Source organism: Taurulus bubalis, assembly GCF_910589615.1.
Source record: "Taurulus bubalis genome assembly, chromosome: 4".
Lineage (NCBI taxonomy): Eukaryota > Metazoa > Chordata > Actinopteri > Perciformes > Cottidae > Taurulus > Taurulus bubalis.
The window spans coordinates 10,112,536-10,132,786 of NC_136592.1; the positions used below are offsets into that span (position 1 = coordinate 10,112,536).

Sequence of the window (20,251 nt, forward strand, 5' to 3'; positions counted from 1 at the left end):
TAATGCAGTGAGAAATGAAGTCATTCTCACCATGGTTTTGTGCTAATTAAATTTTACAGCAGCCTTATCACCCAGCCACACACATTCCTGGTCCTCCCACATTTGCCAATGCCAGCAGCCATATTACGCAGCCGTCAGGAAGTGAAAGAGTGAGGGAGATGATTATATGAACTTCTGTTGTCGCATGAGGGAAATTAGTACTATCTTCCCTTTATATCTCTGCCCTCTGCAAAGGTAGGTGCTTGAGTTCTGTCTCGGTGGTAATACCTTCGGTGAAAGAGTGTTATAGCATCATTTCTCCTCCACTCATCTCACAGTTGTGCTTCCATCTCCGAAAAACATTTGTGTTCCTTTATTTCTTTTTCAGTCGGCTGTCTGTCTGGTTTTGTGCTTCAGGCGAACATTAGCGACTGGTCACGCTGTGGGCCCTGGCAGAAAGAGACACATCTCCGATAGCATGTGTTGCTATGGTTGCCCACTAAGCCGCCTTGACTCGGCGGTAAAGCGGAGACTTGATGTAGGAGTGATAAAAGGGGATGATTTGTGCTTTAAAATTCCTCTCACCTTCCTGCGGTATCCCATCTGTAAACAGCCCCATATCCAGGTATCATTCTCCAGTGCACCATACGCGCACAGAAAAAGGAGCAAACGCCGAGGCTCCTGTAGTTGATTATTCCCAGGGCCACTTTAAGTCTGCGGTGATAAAAATTATTGCATTCTTCCAAACTGCCTCATCTCTCCGTCTCTCTGCCTGGCCGTCATGTCTGCCGCCACTCCACCTGCTATGTGTCTCTCCGCTGATCCAGAAGCTCTGAGTGCAGCGAAAGAAGTTTGCACGCTGACAGAGCGGGAAGGCCATCCCTCAGGCTGCAGGATCTGTTTGATGCCGGAGTTCCCTTGGAGAGTGAGACTCTGGCTTTGCTGATCTGCTATTATACAGTACCGCCATCTTATACCTATGCACTCACTCATTCGCATGTTTGACTGTATACACGGGAGTGCGTCCCCTTGCATACACTCGCTCAGCTGGGAGCCACAGGGCCATGTTTGTGTCTCTGGCCTCTGGGCTTCAGAGCTTCATTAGTCTGGCACTAGCTTTGATTAGCATCCTCAGGGGTACAAATTAGCATACAAACTCAAGTGATCTTATGAAAAACAAAAACTCACTCAGGGACTTTGTGCAGATGTATGTACACTTCACAAGCTTGTGACTAGCCGCTGCCGTTCAGGAGAGGGTAGTTTTACCTTAACTCAAGTATATTTTTTTTTATTGAGGATATTTTTCCAAGCGGGCAAGAGAAAACTGCTGTTGGCACTGAGCTAACGCGTTGACTGCACATGTGTATTTGTATTATTTGTGGTCGTAAACATGTGTGTGTCACATTCCTCCGGCATGTGCGGCTGGGTGTGAATGGGTTCTTTTGGGGCGTTAATGTGTGGAGATGTAGCTTGTGCATGCTCATTGTACGAGACTGTTTTTCATTCAGGTGAAAATTCCTGGAGCGGCTGCCTGCTCTGTAATAACCATACTTGACATTTCCCGCTCCTCCAGCCTGTGGAGACGAGCAGATGCTTTCCATTCCAGTTGAACCCATTAAGGCCTTCTCTTCTCTACTGCGTCCACTCCCCTGTCCTTTGGCAGGGCCCTCCTGAATGTCAAAACTCAGTGTTTAGCATCACAATAAAGCAGATACTGGGCCGTAAAGGCATGGAAATGGCTGCTGGCTAGCAAAGGGCACGGACAAAAAGATTCTTTTAAAATACTTGCCCATGCTCATGCAGTGCTGTATAACAAGGCTATTTTTTGTTTGTCATCCTCTGCGTTTCTGTTTTCTGTTACTCGGAAAATCTGCATCACTGGTCAGAGTGTTGACTTTCCTTATATACAGGCAAGCCTGCGGTTTTCCAAAGCAGCAGTTTTTGACTTTTACTCATAGATCTGCTGTTTGTTTGTTTTTCTTGATGTTTTCTTCAAATGTGATGCCACACAGTCGATTTCCATGTTGGATGGCTGACCCTGAGGTTGTAAAGTTGCCTTTCTGTAAATTTGGCATCGCTTATTCCCGTTTTAACAGTTGTATCATTGTTACGATAAGATCTGAAGTCTGTCGTGATGCTGGCTACAAAGAGATCCAAGGTCTTTAGCGCTTTGTTTTTAACAAAGAATGCAGAAGAACCCTTGACCCAAAGTGGTGTAGCATAGGTTGAATAGTTGAAATCTTACAGTAGCTTTCAACTTGCCACACATCGACAAATATAAACAAATTATAGCTCACACATGTTTTCATTTGGTTTGATCGTAACGTTGTTCTGCCTGTTGTTGGAAGCAAGACTTGCATGGCCCAGTTCCTCTTTAAATCATTAGTTTGATTCCAAAGTTTCTGTGTCAATAATGTCTGGCTGCGAGCTTCACAGGACTTCATCTTTTTACCAGTAATTTCCATCTGCTGTTACTAATGAAGTAACATTTGTTTGGGACAGTAAAAACACATTTTGTAAACAAGCCATATTAATTATGTTTAATTAATGAATCGCATTAGAGGAGGTTAGAATTTGTAACAAATTCAACAGGAAAATTGACTGACAGCATATAATGAATCATTTTGGGGTTTAAACAATAATCTTTAGAAAACTAAATGATATAATAATTGATCACTTTAAATCTTAATGCAAGCTTTGATTAAATGGAAAATGTAATAAGCATTAGCCCAGTAGACCTGATTATTGTTTTTGGTTGCCAGGCCGAGGCTTCTATAGCTAGTCTTGATTTGTGTACAGACCTGATTATTTTTCTAGACGGGGAGGTAATTAGCCTGGCTGGTTTGAATGGTAATTACAATGTCAGACAAAGAGGAAAGAGGATGACTAAATGTATTTCACAGATAGTTCTGGGAACGTACACACGCACGCACACACACGTACGCGCAAGCGCACGCACGCACGCACACACGCACACACAAGCACGCACTCGCACACACACTCGCATACACACATTCTATTCAGCATGCAGTAACTTCTCCAGCCAAACATATTTATATACAACGTTTGTTTTGATGCAACGTATCTCGCGTTTGCAAGCTGAAATAATAGAAAATTGCTAATTTGCTTCTCCAGTTTAAAATTGTCTGATACTGGCAGAAAACACAGAGTGAGCCGAGCAGGGATGTTGGGATGTAGCTGGCTGAATTGGCTTTATTGTTTTATGTACCTCATTACTCTCACTTTGAGTTCTGCTCATAATGCCATTTCTGCCGTTGTTACACAAAAAAATGGAGCCAGAGCTAAGTCATTTAATTGTTTTCAAAAGCGCAAATAAAGACATCATGGATACCTGGCCGGTTTCCCACTTAAATATTGCCCTATATTATTTGGTAATTTTATATATATCCTTTGGTTACGATAAGTGAATACATTCGATCCAGTTATGCTGTCCTGCTAAAGCACATACATCCAAACATCAATATTTTCAATTATTTACACAGCATGGCTCGAGACTTTAATGGTGCAAAAGTCAAGGACACTTTGTTTCTTAAATTTGCAAGCCATATTGCTCAAACGAAGATGTTTCCCTATAGGTGCTTAGATGGTGTGACTGATGGGACTCGTCCTCTTTTAATGACGGTGACACATGTAGAATAAATAAGACATTGGAAGCATTGAGGTCTGTGGGCCCTCTGACTGCACAATGCAATACGTGTGCGAGAATCAATCAGTAAAAAAAACGTCCAATGCCTGCATACTATTTATATCTCACTTGTAGCATTTGTCAAATTGTGTGTCTTTAAAAGTCAAAAAGATTTTTACATGCTATAGAATTTATATATGTACACATTCATTTTTCACTTTCAATACTTTGCAGCATTTCTTCCCATGGAAGCACAAAGAATGGAGCACAGCAGACATGTGTGCTGACATAGATGCAGATATTTCTCATGCAGGGAGAGGGGAGGGCACATTTAGCATGTTTAAGTGCTCCCTGATCAGAGGAGAAGTCACAATACAGGCAGTAAGCACTCAGGGTTGCTGATTGGAGTAGTTTAGCACACACCAATCCAGGTGTGTGTGTGACCTATGGATCCATTGATTTTATACTGCCTTGCAAATAATTATAGCCACATTATTATGTCCACATTCTTTCATACAGTACCTTTTTAGAACAAGGACAAGCTGTGGGATGTTTTTTTTTATATATGTCTCGTGCTACTGAATTGAATATAACTGAGCCCTTGTGTTTTTACGATCAAAAATCTCATATAGGAGAAAATAACAGTTATCCATATGGCATCTCTATAGACGGTGTAGCCCTGCAGTAGACATAATTTATAGTGGCGTCGACTCTATAGCATAGCAATGCCGGACACCAAAATAGGCTCCTTTGCTGTGACATAATTCTTGTGTAGAAATGTTGCTTTACTGCTTTACACCAACCGTAAACCCTTTTTTAGAATCATTAATTTCAAGATTACAGTTGCACTTTAATTTAAAAGGAGCCCCTCTCTGTGTTTCATTTATTTATTTATCTTTAAAGTGGAGAAGGACGGAGCAGGAGGCTCTTACATGAGGCCCACGGGAGTAAGCCTTGGCTTCGCAGCTCGGCAACTTAGGCTACACTACAGTGGAAAGCTTTAAGAAGATAGAAGTGGCCCCTTGGATAACATCTCTCCCCATTGTCCTCCTCTTACTACATAGACAAAGTGTAAGACTGTCCAGCCTGCATGGCTCAGACATGTGAGAGGGTTAATGAACAAGGCTTATCCACCAAGGAAGATTTTAGAGGGCGGAGGCCAGCTGCCTGTAAATCATCCATCAGGCTCTCCAGCGAGCCGAGCCTGAGCTCTGACAATGTAAGGTGTTTGGGCTACAGCAGAGGGGACATGATTTATCAGGGAGCTGAGTGATTACGCCGTGCCTCTGTACGTGAGAGAGACGGCCAGAACTAAAAGATGATCCCATATCGTGTCATGAAACATGCAAAGAATAGGCACTGGGTGTCTGTGAAAAATAGCCATGCGGAGACACGCTGTATAAATGAACTGCGGGTGTATTTAAGTTCGAATGGAGAACATTGTAACGGTTTCGACTCCGAAAATGGTGGCCGTTTCTTTTAAATGCCATATCCTGTGGGAATGGAAACTGTTCTTGATTGCTTGATGACTTTTTCTAGCTAATTGCTATCGTCCTTCCAGCTTGTCACTCTGTTGTATCACGTATAAAAACATCTTGCTCGGAGAGAAATGACTAAATGTAGCCTTGGATAATTATCTGTCTCAGGTGTTAGAGGGGGAAAATGATGGGCACCAAAATAGATCAGTGGTAGAGGAAAAAAAGTCTCTGATCTCCTGGAAGTGTGGTGGATTTAAATAATGAAACACTTAACGCTAAACCATGGAGTTTTTCATCTGCAAATTCAACTTCACACATTGACAGTTCTCACTGGCTCTGCTGATGACTGGTTTGGATCTTATGTCTTTTTTTTTTTTTCATTAGATGCAAGTCATTATCTTTTGTTTTGTCCCAGCTCCCAAGATTTTGACGCATTCGTTCTTTGATGAAAGGGGGTAAAGGAGTTGACATCCGCTTTAGTAGGCTTAAATGATCCACTTTGAAGATCCAAACACAGATAAATAAATATCAGCAAACGATGAGTACAGACCAACTCACCTCTGATGCAGCTTCAGAGGTGAGTTGATAGACGCCTAAGATACGGAGGCGGGGAGCGCAAGAGACGGGTGTCGAGACGGAAAAAAAACAAGTTGAGGTGTATCTGCCTGGAGACTGTTTGTGTATGTAGTGTATTTCTTGATGGAACCCTTTCAACAACAACCGAGCTGTTTTGTCTAGTTCGTCAAATGGAGGGTGGCGGACAGTATTATAGATTTTAGCTTTTACCCATCCAGCTCCAGGCATAGCTTTTAGCCTTATGCATGTTATTCGATTGTCTAATCCTCAAACCGCTGTATTTGTTACGGGTTAATTTGTACGGCAGGCGGTGAATGCAGGTAAAGCGGTGGGGTGGCTGTGGCTGGGCTGAAGTGCAGGCACGGGAACCCTGGGCACAGTGAACAGGGGTTAGTAAAAAGTCAGTACAAGATGAAACACAAGAATGCTTAAGATGTTGAAAGGACTCAGAGCGGCAGAGAGTCACACTGTCTGCACTGAAATGGCGAAATAATCTGGCCCAGGTGACAGGATGGATTGATGACCAGGATTGCAGACAGGTGTTGGAGAGGAGAAGCCACACACACACACACACATATATATATATATATATATATATATATATATATATATATATATATATATATATATATATATATATATATATATACACACACGATAGAGATCCAACACTATAAAATTCACAACATTGGTAAAAAGGTGAAACGTGACATATTTTTAGGTGACACAAAGTTGCGGATTAAAGCCTGACATGAAGAAATTAAAAGATAAGATTTGAAGCGGGAGCTTTATGGATAGTTTGTTTGGAAGTGTTGGAAGTAGGTATATGTTGGTATTGTGAGGTCCAGGAAGCCTCTGCATTGTTTGTTTACTGTCTTGCTTTGCCTTTTAGTTTGTCTATCAACTATAGCAGTTTCTAGTTCAGCTTTTCCATCTGTGTACTTCGGGCTCACTCATTGGCCCCCACTCCCAGATTTAGTTTCATGTATATAACACTCCAAAACAGCTCATGTGCCTCTAAACGCCAACCATAGAAGTAGAAAAGGAGTGGAACGAACATCCCCATTTAAATCAATGAGCCGGGTGGTCAGAGCGGCAGACATTTTTACGTGCCACGGCAAAACGGTGTCCGTTCTACTCCTATTCAATTTCTGTGGCGCGGAACGCATTTGAAATGATCAGGATCAAGAACTCGATCACTTGTACCTGACCTGCACACATTTACTGTAAATTGCCAGAATGTGTGGGACGGGAAAATTATCCCACCGATTTGTCATAGCCTGATAAACCGTGGCTGGCCAGGAACGCTTGAGTGAAAGGTTGTTTTAGAGCCTCAACTAATTTAACACGCACATGCCTCGACTAACAACCAGCTCTCATTCAACAGAAATATACTTATTTCCCCCCGTAATCTTACCTCTGAAAGGTCACAGGGTCAGTTTCCTTAAACCCCATGAAATTCACTTTTCACTCATTTTATTGGTGTGGCAACAGGAATGTCAGGGACAGATATCTCAAATCTTGTTTATATATATATATATTTTTTTTTTTTTTTTTAAAGTGAGACTCTGTGCATGGCTAGATTTCACAAGGTGTAAGTGGAAATATATGTATTTTTGTAATTTGTGTGAACTGACCCTTCAAGGCGAGTTACAGCACAATTATTTCTGAGTAAAAGCTGTCCTAACCTTAAACGTTGCGATATGGTTCCGTACTGCATAGATAGCTGCGAGGTGTTTCTGGGATGGCATGAAGGAAGGCCAAAACGGAAATTGAATAGGAGAAGGGAAGGGACAGGGACAGGGAGCTCAAAGTAAAAACGAATGGAATAAGCAATGCTAGGAGACAGGTGTCCATTGGTGTCTCTCTCTGTGGCTTCTCTGTCTCTCACTCTCGACTGATGAAATTGCCGATGATTTATAACAAATGTCAGTGGCAGGCGCAGCAGACTGCTGTTTGTCCCTGTCAGAGCCAAGTAGAGCCTGAGGTAGGCAGCTTTGCTTATCAATCAAAGCCTCTCTTCAACCGCCACTGTCAGTGCAAAGCTTACTGTATCACCGACTCCCCAAACCCAGGGCCATCGTGGTTGTCATGGAGATAGTAGCGTATGGTAGCACAGAAGCTGAAGCAGACGGGAAGTGACACAAAACCTTCAAGGTATCACCCTGTCGACAGAAGCCCTTATGAGAGAACAGGGCCTTGTTGCCGCCCGCCTGGCTGCTCTTGTTCCTCTCAAATGCACCGATGAGTAGTGTTCACAGTTCCACTCATACTCAGGACGTACACGGTCTAGCCTTTTTTTTTCTTTCTTACTGCCACTGATGTAAAGCAACTGAACTGTGCTGATCATCTGAGGATTTGCAAGGAGAATCAATTATCTGTAATTTACAAACCTCTGTGCATCGCATTTGGAGACAACGATTTACTTCTTTGCTTCCTTGCTAATTCACACCCCACTGATAGTTTATGATGAGGTCTCGCTTACAGGCGTGTCTGAAAAGGTTTTTTCCTGACTAGCGCTAATTTGTGAGGCTGCTTTGTCAGATAGAAAGAAAACATGCAGGTGAGGTCGGTGTGAGGCTGTTGACTGGGTTCTGAGGAGGAAATGGAAACCTTTGATTCTACGACGTACAGATGTCTTTATCTGTCGGTCTGTTTGAAAAATGGTGGTGAGCTACTGGCAGTTAAAAGACTTTCTTGACAGTAGATATCCAACAGCAATTGACAGCAGTCTTAAATGTGTTGATTGTGCGGCATCTATGGTGAAAACAAGTCCCTTGTTAGTATTTAAATTCCTATGGATGTTTTCAAAACATACTTTAAGCCTTTTAAATGGGCATGTCTTACTGTTTCTAAAGGCATTGATCTGGTCAATACCTATTAGATAATCTCCGAGTAATCAACACACCAAATAGGATCAGAAGCGGACCATATTTGCTCGATAATGCACCTGACAAACACAGATCCAAGATTCTAATGGATTATAAAAGGTCAGTGCTGCTTTGAATTTTTTTAATTTTAATTAACTTCTGATGACGTATTTAGTGAAATAAAATGCTGTACGTATGCGCGGCCATTGTTCCGTTTGTGTTGCATGCCAAATACACTCCAGCTTTATCACACCTCGTATGTGAAGCACTCTTTGATTTGAGCAAAAGAACTGCGTTGTGGCCTGCGCGTGTGCAGAGTGACGTTAGCTCCTCTATATTGGGGAGAGAACGTGTCGTGGAAGTGCTGTGTTCCTGTTCATGACATATTCTTGATTCCAGAATAAACAGCCAAGACATAAAAGGCACTTACTTAATGTGCAAAAATATTGATGCAGAAAATACCTCTTGACAGTATGTTACTACTGTGCAGATTTGCTCAGCCCCCTCTCTTCCCAGCCAGCAATAGAGAATGTCCTCTGAGGGCAGATTAATAGGATAATGGCTTTCTCCTTTTTTTATCCCCCGTTACTCCTCTTGCTTGCCGTCAACAATTACTGGTTCTGTCAAGGTTGATTGTCCATGCTGCCGTACTTCCTTAGGAGAACACTGTGCCTTCGAAGCCTCAATTTAGCGTGTTTTAAGTCTACTTGAAGCAACAGCTCTAATTGTGCTGCACTCTCTGGATTTCTCGTTGCTGCCTTGCACTTCATCTTCTGCGATGTTCTATTTAAATGAACACATTTGATATGTAAACAATTATTTGTATTATTGATTTTAATTTGGTATTCAAGAAAAGCATCACATGCCTTCTCATTCAATGTTCATCTCCAGTGTACAGCAAAGACCTCTGACACATAAGTTATGCTTTAGCATAACAGTATGTACATATATTGCATACATTATTACATACACTGTATGCTATTTTTTGTTAATTTCATATTTCTATCTATGTTTACTAGAACGCGCTATATGTTGATAGTCTGTGTGTGCACATGGTCAGAGTAACCATGTGTGAGCCTGGTGCCTCTCACGAGGGCTCATTAAATAGAAAGAGAAGGGAGAGTGTCGGAGAGGAATATCTGCCATACTATAGCATCTATCATACATGAAAGAGGAACATCTCTTTTATATTCCACAAAGAAAAACTGACTTAAATATCAGGATTATATGCGGGTCAGGTCTGAGCTTCAGTTCCAGAAAAGTGCACAAGACAAGTGGTTTAGTTTAATCTTGTTTATTGAGGGAATTCTTGCGAGGTAAACACGCGGTTCCAGCGCTTTTAAGATAGAAACCACCATATTTAATTGCTTGATCACACCACTGATTAGTTCAGTCTACCTTGGATGCTTAGCTATCGTGAGAAAAGTGATTAATGTGGCAGGTATCTGAGAGTCCCTGTTCCATATGATCCGTGTCCCTGAAAGGACTGCAGCCGTAGCACAAGGTGTCTGACTGCTGCCACATTGTTAAGAATAAAATGATAATAATGGAAGCATTAGAACGCCCAAATTAAGTTAAGGCTTTACTTCTGTCCTGTTTTTCTTGTTGCTAATGAAAACACTAGTTAATATAAATATATTACAATGCTCATCAGAAACACAAGCAGCTCTGCGGCGCTCTGTCTACGCTGAATAACTCAGGGCATCCTGCTGCTGCGGTTTACTTACCTAACACAGGCAGAGTCTCCAACCACGTAAATCCTCGTTATTCGATCTTATGCAATATCTGTTCTTCCCAGCTGGCAACCTCCTAAAGTCTTTCTTTTCACCATTTGTTAACCACGTTTCCTCACTCTTGTGCTTTAATACCAGGGAGGCTTTACACACTTCTGAATACATACGTCGCAGCCAAGCACAAGTATAAATCAAGAGAAAAAAGACCCAGCAAGCCTGGATTCGATATATTTTGCAGTGTATTTCATCATTTACTTATCTGTTTATGTAACACATGAAAATAATGGGTTTTGTACTGCTGTTTGGCACTTTTTCTTTCTCCATTATTTTATTTTTATTTTGAAACCATGCTGACATATTTCACTGTTCAAAATTCTTATTGCGTTTTTATCAAAGTGTCTCCAATAGACAGCGCTAATGCATGATGGAAAATGAATGAATTAAAACTGTGCAGTAGCAATGGGAACTACTTCCACATGGCACAGGTTATCATATCATCTGAATTTTTCACACACGTCTTGCTTTTCTTTTTTTCTTTTCCAAACTGATGCAACATCAAGCACATCTTTCTTTCTGCATGCCTACCTGCTTCCACCAGGGAGTTCCCTGCTATGTTTATTTGTGTACAAGTCTTTTCAGGTCTTTTGAGCTTCAGCGGGATAAGTGTTTAAAAAAGAAAGAAGAAAAACTGTGTGTGTTGTGAGAGTTACAGTATAGCATAGCCTCTGTTATGGCACAATCACTGAATGATCAATGTGGGTGAGACGGCATTGATCTGCTTGGTGAGGGAGCCTTGTGATTGAGGGCCTGTGAAGCACATTTTTGTGTCGCTCATAAATATGATTCATCCACGTTTGTGCTCATGGGTAGTTGTTAGCTCGCGAGCTAAACTGTTATTGTTGTAACTGTCGGTTTTGAGGTTAACGCTGGATTTAGGCTTTTAACTTTTTAAGGCAGAATCATTTTATGAGCTATTGGGCTGTGGTTTGGCATCGGCAGCCATTTTCACAGCGTACATAACAAATCCTAACAATTGCATTATAAGTAGAGCTACTTTTAGCCTATTTTTCCTAAAATACACACGTTTTTTTATTCATCTGAGGTGCTTTGTCGCACACATTTGGCGGGTTATATTTAGATTATCTCAGAGATGCTCGCAGTATGGCTCCAGAGATCACAATACATGCATGGCGGCGGTCTGTCTCTTTAAATGTGGCGCACACATCCATGATGACCTGAGTATGAATCCTAATGACTTTGGTGGTCACAAGTCGTCATTTGTGGATGCCATTTCAGGTGTATGTTCATGACTCCTCAGCATGAATTGTAAAACACTTTGTCCAATACTTTGTTTTATGACCAGAACTGATTACATTACCGTCATTATTAGCTATAGCTTGTGACTAGTGTTAATAAACAAATACCCTAACATGCTCAACTAGGATGATGAACTTGGTTCATTCATCAGCATGTGATGTCATTAGTGTGTTAGGATGCTGACATTATTAGTATAGCATCACATATCTCCTAGCATGGCTGTGCACTCTCTGCCTTGTTTAAACAGCAGTTAACCTGAATTAATATTATCACATTATTGTGTATGTCCAATGAAGTTGGCGTCGACCTTATGTGAATTACAAATCAAAGCATTTAAAGGACTCAAACCGAGGCTTGTGTAACTCAGATATATTAGTATGTGAGATTCCCCGCTTCCTGTTATTATTGCTTACCGCGGAATAGAATAGTGTCTCTTTGCTGAATAACAAAACCTCTTTGTTTGTCTGTCACAGTTGACTAGTAGCTGCCTGTCTCAAGAAAAATAATGACAATGGAGGGATACTGCAGACATCGTCTTAGGAAGAAAGAAAAACATCATGAGAAGAGATTTGAAAATCTGAGGGTCAGGAGAAAAAAAAAAAGAGACAACAATTACGAGAAAGCAGAAATAAGCAGATGTTGAGAAGTAAAGAGAAGACGTGGAACACTGTTACTTCTACAGAGGAAATCAGAGCGACAGGCAAATGGACGAGTGTCTTTTATTCACCCATGTGTTTTGGGAATACAGCCATTATTAGGTCTGCATGTACTGAATGGCTGTCTCGTTTTTATACAGCCATTGATTCAAAGTGCGTGTTTGTGAGAGTGTATTCCCGTGGGTTGTAGCTAATCATCAAACAGTGGTGTGGGCCAGAGTTTGCTCATGATAGTCTGCCAGCTGATGTTCATTAAACATTTGGCACACGACGGGCTGTCTGGACACAAGGCTACCCATGCCAGTGGTGTGTGTGTGTGTGTGTGTGTCCCTCTCTTTCTTTCTCTCGTTTGAACTGCCTATGTACACTTGTGTGTGCATAGGAGAACACATAAGTATCACACACTGCTACAAACAGTGGTTGACTAGTGCTGGCCTAGTAGGCTCGATACAGTCATTGGACACCAAAGAGCAGAGGGTTCGAGGCTGCTTGGTTGTCAAGGATCTTGTGGAAGAAGTCCGTCACCCATTAAGCTCAATGGGGTGGAGACGGATCTGGTGGCTGGCAGTGTCAGAGAGAGAGAGAGAGAGAGAGAGAGAGATGTGGGGGACAGCACACGTCCATTTCACGTCGTGAAATCATCCGTCTATGCAGCACGCTCCTCCCATATGGAAAACGTCCAAAGGTTCGTTAGGGGTGTGTGTGTGTGTGTGTGTTCCAGAGAATAGCCAGACATCAAAGTCGAATGATAATTCATCCTCTCTAAGCAGTCCATCTATCAAATGGTGGAGACAAGCGTGAATGTCATTTAGATGGCATCCAGCGGATTACCAAACGCTGGTGATCATTCAATCTGATCATATTGCATCATGATAGAATTGTCAAATCCTAATTTACTGTTTATATATAAAAACAAAAAGAAGTATCAATTCTTTATTTAACCGCACGATCCCATTGAGATGCAACGTCTCTTCTGCAAGGGAGACCAGGTTAACATGGTGATAGTTTATAATACATTATAGTGACAAAACATTGATTATAGCTGCTTTAAGCTCATTTCATTTGGCTTCATATGTGCATGGTACCGATGACGAGCAGTCGGAACAACTGTATAGAAGCAGCCATCTTCTCGCTGATTGTGAGTTTTTCCCGACAGTAAATTCGTGGCCCTGAAGCTTCAGGGTGGCTCTCTATTTTAATGTTAGTGCATTAGCACCACAAGTACCATCAAATGAATAAGGCCCCCATCAGCTATGTTTAATAGCCTTGTCCACTTTTCGCTTCAAAGTCTGACACCTTATTGTGTCTTTTTCACACTGCTCCACTTAGCCCGCTTCGTGACAAACATCTCTTCCTGCACCATTAAATGAAGCTGCTGTTTGTGATTCTGTGTTGCAGAATAAAATAAAATATCACACCTCTTTCTTTTCTTCTCTGAGGTTTATATATATATATATATATATATATATATGTATATGTATGTATATATGTATGTATATATGTATATATATATATATATATATATATATATATATATATATATATATATATATATATGTATATGTATGTATATATGTATATATATATGTGTGTGTGTGTGTGTGTGTGTGTGTGTATATATATATGTGTATATATATATATATATGTATATATGTATATGTGTGTGTGTGTATGTGTGTATATATGTGTGTGTGTGTGTGTGTTTTTTGATAGTTTGACGCCGTACACAGTACAAACGGCCTCCCTCGGGGTTCAGGAAAGAAGAGAGCGGGGCCAAGGCCCAGACTGGACCGCACAACACGCTTGCCCCCTTACGCCACATCCACCAGCGCGTAAAACAACCAATTGTTTCTTCCTTTTGGCGCTTCCACAGAACACCATTGTCCATCTCCTCTTGTTATCTCAAAGCACGATACATTTCACAGCTTACTCTGCATCCGCCAAATTCTAATGATGTACAGCGTAGGTTCAGCAACACGAGCCTCCGCATTGTTCGTGTTCGTTGCAGCACTGATGCATTTCACCATTTTTCTCATGAATGCATCAGCAATCTCTCTCTCGCTCTCTCTCTCTCTCTCACTTACACTCACACACACACACACAAAAACCACACACAGTTTTCCCTTCAACCTGCTGCTATTCCCATGTTGACAGAGATGACAGTTGAAACCACTCCCTAACTGGTTGGCCGTCGAGCACCATTTTTCCCCTGTCATTCAAATGTCTTCACCTGACTCTGTCTATGTCAAACCATCTCAAATCATTACCGCAGGGTCACAGCTGTTCCATTTCAATTCCAGGATGCCTGTGCGCTTTCCCCTCCCCCCCCCAACGTAAAACCTTCGATAGACAACGACTGAGAAAAAAGGAAAAGGAGATGCTCTAGTTACACAAATAGGTTTCCCTTAAAACAGAAAAAAACTTGATTCAATAAAATTATTAGTCCTCACATAGTGGAAGATATTATTGAATATTATGGGTCACTGTTGGAAAAACAAAACGATACAAAGAAACCTTTGTCATCATATTTTCAGACAAGTAGAATACTGAAGTAATGTAGAGAAAGTTATGTTTTGATAACGTAATGTATTTGTCTAAAATTCGGAGTCTCACTTCACAAGAAAAGCAATACTTATCTGCATTAAGAATCACAGCTGCCTCCCGCCCTCGCCTGTGTGCCAGAGAGCAGCGGGTCTTTGACCCCTTTCTTACACCATTTTCTTGTGTTTTGTTGGCCTCCGTGCTAGTTGGCACAGCTTACTGGTGGAAATAAGTCCACGCTCCCTGCCCCCACACGCAGCTCTAAAACATACCAGTCAGGCATCTGCTCGTTGCTTTTATCTATTCAACTTCAACTTGTTTTTGTCCCCGGAAGGCAATTAGCTTTTGCAGCAAGACATAAATAGCGCGGTAAAAAAACAAATAGCCGACACCAGGGTCCCTCAAAAGGACAACATGGACACGTCGGTAAAATTCAACACAGCCGATACTGTCATCACAAAGAAATCTGAATGTTTTCAGAAACCAAGTCAACCCATTCAGCATCTCCTATATACCTTCAATACCTTTTCTAAATGTGTCCTGCTTTAAGTGCATTCAGTTCTTGTTCTGTCTACAATTCAAGTGTTTCATCACCTTGCTATCACCTTTAATTCATGTCCATGCATTCCATAGGCAATATTTATTTTACCACTTGAGGAAAAGACACGTTATATAATCGTGAGCTTTGCCTTTCTGAATACTATTATATTTCCCCTGAACATCTATAATACTATCAAGACACTTTGCTGCATTGGATTACGGAGGAATGGAAAAATTTGGTAAATAAAATTAAATGAAACATGTTTTCATATGACGCTAAATAGATTGAACAAACTGCTTTGAAACAAAAAGGCAAAAGGAGGAAAAAGGGTAGTAAAGGAAAGTTAGATTGATAAATAAGAGATGACAGGAAGGAAGAGGAGGGAGGGAGAATACTGTAACAGGGCCAATCACGCCCCAGTGGCTCTACTAATCATGCAAACAAGGTCACTGTCCACCAGAGCCAAACTGGCAGGCTATGTACTCACATGCATCTGAGGCTTTGCTCGCTCTCTTTCTTTCCCTTTTGCAGTATTTTTCTCCTTCTGTTTTGGTCACTCAGTTGATCAGTCTGACACACAGCCAGCTGCCCACAAACAGGCTCACTATAATACAGTAATTAGCAATGCATATACAGTACGTACAGTAAGTTATATGCATCACAATATATTCAACCAGCATTTGATCTGTAGATCCTGCTTTGCTAAGAACCGTATTTGCTGCTTTTATTCCTTTTTTTTTGTTCAGTATAAATATATATTTTTAGTTTTGGACTCTGGGTCAGACAATCTAACAAGCAATTAATATGTATCATCTTCTACATATTTCACTGTTACTTGACGTTTAATAGGCAAATCAATCAAAAAACAAATTGGCAAATTAATCCGTAATGGGAAGAAAAAACAGCTGGCTGAAGCCTTGTTATACCACTTCCATGAACACCTCTTGTGTTTTGGATGCAATACACACACCCTTTTCATATCTTTAGATATTTTTTTATTACTGGTAAAGTAGTCATGTGGGCAAAAATGATTATTTCCTGAGGTAGATTTTGTGTCTTCATTTATTGCGGCTTAACAGCAGCTTTCATTCCAATCAGAGAGAGTAACTCCAAACTGCATTTGCATATTGTTCATTACACACAGCACAAATGCATGTTTTACTTGCAACAGCAGATGACAAATGACAGAAAACACCTGCAGTTTCATTTTCTCAAGCGTGTTTGCAATCTTCAAAATTTCTCTCTCTCTCACACACAGACACACACGTACACACGTACAGTAACAGCTCTCTTGGCAGAAAATCTCATGTTTCCCTGCTACTCTTAATTGACAGCATTGTGAAGGGAAGACCACGTTGCAGTTTTCAAATATTCGTGGCCATTTTTGTGTCGAGAGTACAAGAGAATAATAAGAGACCCAGGAGGCCCAGACACCACGTAAAGTCATCACCTCCCTTTTATTTCTGAGCCCTATCCACACAGACACCATTCAGAGTATATTTGCCTGTTGGTATTTAATAAGCCGAGGCACAGATCGGACACAAAGCCTTAATGGAAAGGCTTTCACAAAAGTTGATGAATTAAGTCATTCTGCCATGTCCTCTGCATCCTTTGATCCAGGGTTGAAGAAAGGATTCCTTTTACCTTTTCAGCCAGTCGTCTTCGTCATTAGTTCTCTGCTAGGTTAGTGTGATAAGAGCTGTACATTTTTTCGGAAACATCCTCATGATGTCTTTTTGAGAATATCAAGAGCCAACACACAAGTGTAGAAACGGGGCTGTAATTCACTGGCTATTTCCTGAACGACATTTAAGATGTGGAGAGGTTGTTCCAAGATCAGTTGGAAAGTCGAGATGCGATACTGTAGTTCACTGTTACCTGTGTTTGTGGAAGGGTGCCCACGCCGCCGCCACAAACAGTTGCCGTCGCACCGATGTTACAGTGACGGCAGCGGTGTACTGGTCGCCACACGTTTGTGGTTTCTCAAGGAGGATTACATTCAGCTTGGGTGCTGACATGGTCAACACTGATGACAAACTACATACATGTGAAGAATCATCCATCACACACTCACAGACTACTATTGTCCTAATGCCCCGGAGGCTCGAGCTTTGTATGTGTTTATGGCCTTAAGTGCTGTTGACAGGTGAAAATAAATCGCACTCTGCTTTTCACCTTCCCTGTGCGTTTTCTGGCTGTGCATCCTCTCCTTCCCCTTTCCTCTTCCAGTCATCTGTTTCCATCATTCGTACAATCCTGCTTTCCATTTCTCCTTGTTCATTTTATCCTCATTGTGTCATCCTGCTCTCTCCTTATACGCCCCACCATGTCATAGTTTCCTTTTGTTCCTCTTTAACAACCTCACCACTAGGAGATGGCAATAAACCCAATTAAATTAGCCAGTTAGAGTTGTCACTTAAGCGAGAGCAATCGGCAGTCCCTGGCTAAAACATTCCTGTCTTAAAACATTATCAGTCGTGAGGGCGCAATCAAAATCACAACTGTCGGGACTTTGAGATTCATAAATTTGTATGTAACACAATCAATTGTACAACCGGTTCCCTACTGACATCCACAGACGAAGACCTTGATGTTCTGCTCCTCATTCGGCATACAAAGGCCAAACGGACTGTCAAAGCCCCTGCCACAAAGGTGCTTTGTCCGTTTTGCCACTGAAACACCTTGTTCCTGACAGAAAGTGGGTGAGGAGACAGGAGGAGTCGTAACAAGGGAGAGGTTGTCAGGATTTGTCACAGTCCTGCTGTTTGAAATGCCACCGGTATTTTGAAACGGCAGCCACAGAGGAGGAGACATTAGTACTACCTGTGTCTGAGTATATGCCCGTCTGTGCCTTTGGGAAATTTTGCTTATACTGCATGTTTACAGCTGTTTTCCAACAGGTTATAATGAGATCCAAGTAGTCGGGTATCACGGACACAGCTATAGCTGTGTACGAGGCACTATGTGTCTTGTTCCTGCTGCCATGGCGAACCCACGCAATCGACGTATAGAGTAGTGTGTGTGTGTGTGTGTGTGTGTGTGAGAGAGAGAGTGTGAGCACGTGCACAAATGTACGTATCATGACAATCATATGGGGGCCCACGTGTGCGATCAAGTGGCATTAGCCATGCAAGTCAGGAGGTTGGTGTTGGCGATGGAAGAGAAATTAAGGCTTCCTAAGCTCTGTCTTCTTTTTTTCCTTTGGCTTTGTGCTCACCTTTCTCTGTATCCTCTGTGTGTTACACACAGCAGTGGCAGTGTACATGCTGAGTGGAAAACATGAGCTCTACAAAGATCATCTCTCTCTTCCCTCTCCTCCACCAACCTATGGCTGTGAACCATTAGTAGTCACCAGCCGGCACCACACAGCAGCCGCTTCCAGTGGGTGTCTGCGTTGATTGCACTGGTCGCGTTCCTATACCTGGTTGTCAGGCAGCGTCTGTGTGGAGATTTCTTCCCGGTTCCATTCAGAAATAAACATTTGAGGCTAATCCTTTAATTAGAGACAGCGAGAGAAGGAGAGAGATGCCATTTGTAAAGTATCCAACACCATATTCATTCAAGACATGGTCTGTATTGGAAAACAGGATCAGGGCTTGAATCATTTCATAATCTTCTCCTGTCATTTCTTTTGTGACTCAAGTCATTGATGCACGATGAAGTTTGGAAATTAGCACTAAGCCTGCATCCGCATTGGCAGTGTCCCACTCGCTATATCAAATATGATCCATATATTAGCATTACTCAACAACATGTTTTTCCACAGTGGAATCTCTGTAAAGCACAAGCCATTCAATGTACATTGTTTGTGATCTATAAATGCTTGTCTTTGTATACATGCTGGGTCGCATGCATACAAGCTAAGCCAGTGGCAAGCCAACCTGCTAATCGTTGCTCCTATAGACACATGAACGCTGAGATTGCACATTTAAAATGTATGGCATGCACATGCCATTCTAGTCGAAGAAGGGATTCTTGCCTCACAATAGTGATCAACTGTCTTGTTTATTTGAATATGCGTATTGCTATTTGATTTGTATGTAGTGAATAATCTTGGGTATTCTTTTTGTACGAGTTCCCCTTAATTTGTTTCCCTTAATTAGAACATTCTGTTTACCACAAAGTGAAACACAATTAAAAGTGTTAATAAGTAACTGCACTTTCAACTATGCACATCTCTCCAGCCCCAGCCTTTTTTGCGATTGTTTTTTTCAAGACGGTATCCCTTAACATGGTCCAGCCCCGCCCACTCCATAGAAAAAGGTTGCTGTGTTAATGCTGCTTGTTGGCCTCAGAAAATGAAAGCTTCCTTATCAAACACTTTGCCATTCTGGAGAATCTGGCATTATTATCATTAGTGTGAGAACCTGTACAAGCCAAACTAAAACAGTTGCTAATGTTTTGTTAATCATCATCCATCTGCCGCAGCTGACCACGATTATTGTTCCAGACCAGTGCTAAATGTGTGTGTATGCTGTACACCAGGATAACACCATAGGTTCTTACTGGACATGTAAGCTGGTTCTTCTCCTGTTATCTTCCTTCTGGGTTTAGAGATGTCTGATTATGTCCAGACCCGAGCAATTCCAATAACAATGTAAGCTCGGCCTCCTCGCCAAGTGGTTTGGCAGATATGAAATCAGTGCAAACAAAATCGGATTTGTGCATGGCCAGAGCCAAAGCCTATAGCAACAAAGAAGTGAAGACGGTAATTGCAGTCATGGACGTATTGCGAGCCATGTTTCAGGCCAAGTTGTGCCTCTACTGTGTTCTGACTCTTGCCATCACAGTACCTCGTGTGCTCTCTCGCTGTATCTGTCTCTCTCTCTTTCTCTCTGCCCCCGTGCTTTCTATATATTACTGTAACTCTGGCTGTATTCCACGTCTTCTGTTTACTACATTTGCATTTGTGGG

At 41.7% G+C, this 20,251-nt stretch overlaps 1 protein-coding gene across 1 annotated transcript in view; it reads left to right on the forward strand.

Moving 5' to 3' along the window:
• The window catches only part of LOC306735724 (protein diaphanous homolog 3-like), a gene marked incomplete at both ends in the record, with an annotated part of 144,443 nt that overhangs the window by 107,394 nt on the left and 16,798 nt on the right, over window positions 1-20,251 (forward strand). The gene's annotated exons all lie outside the window — the stretch shown is intronic.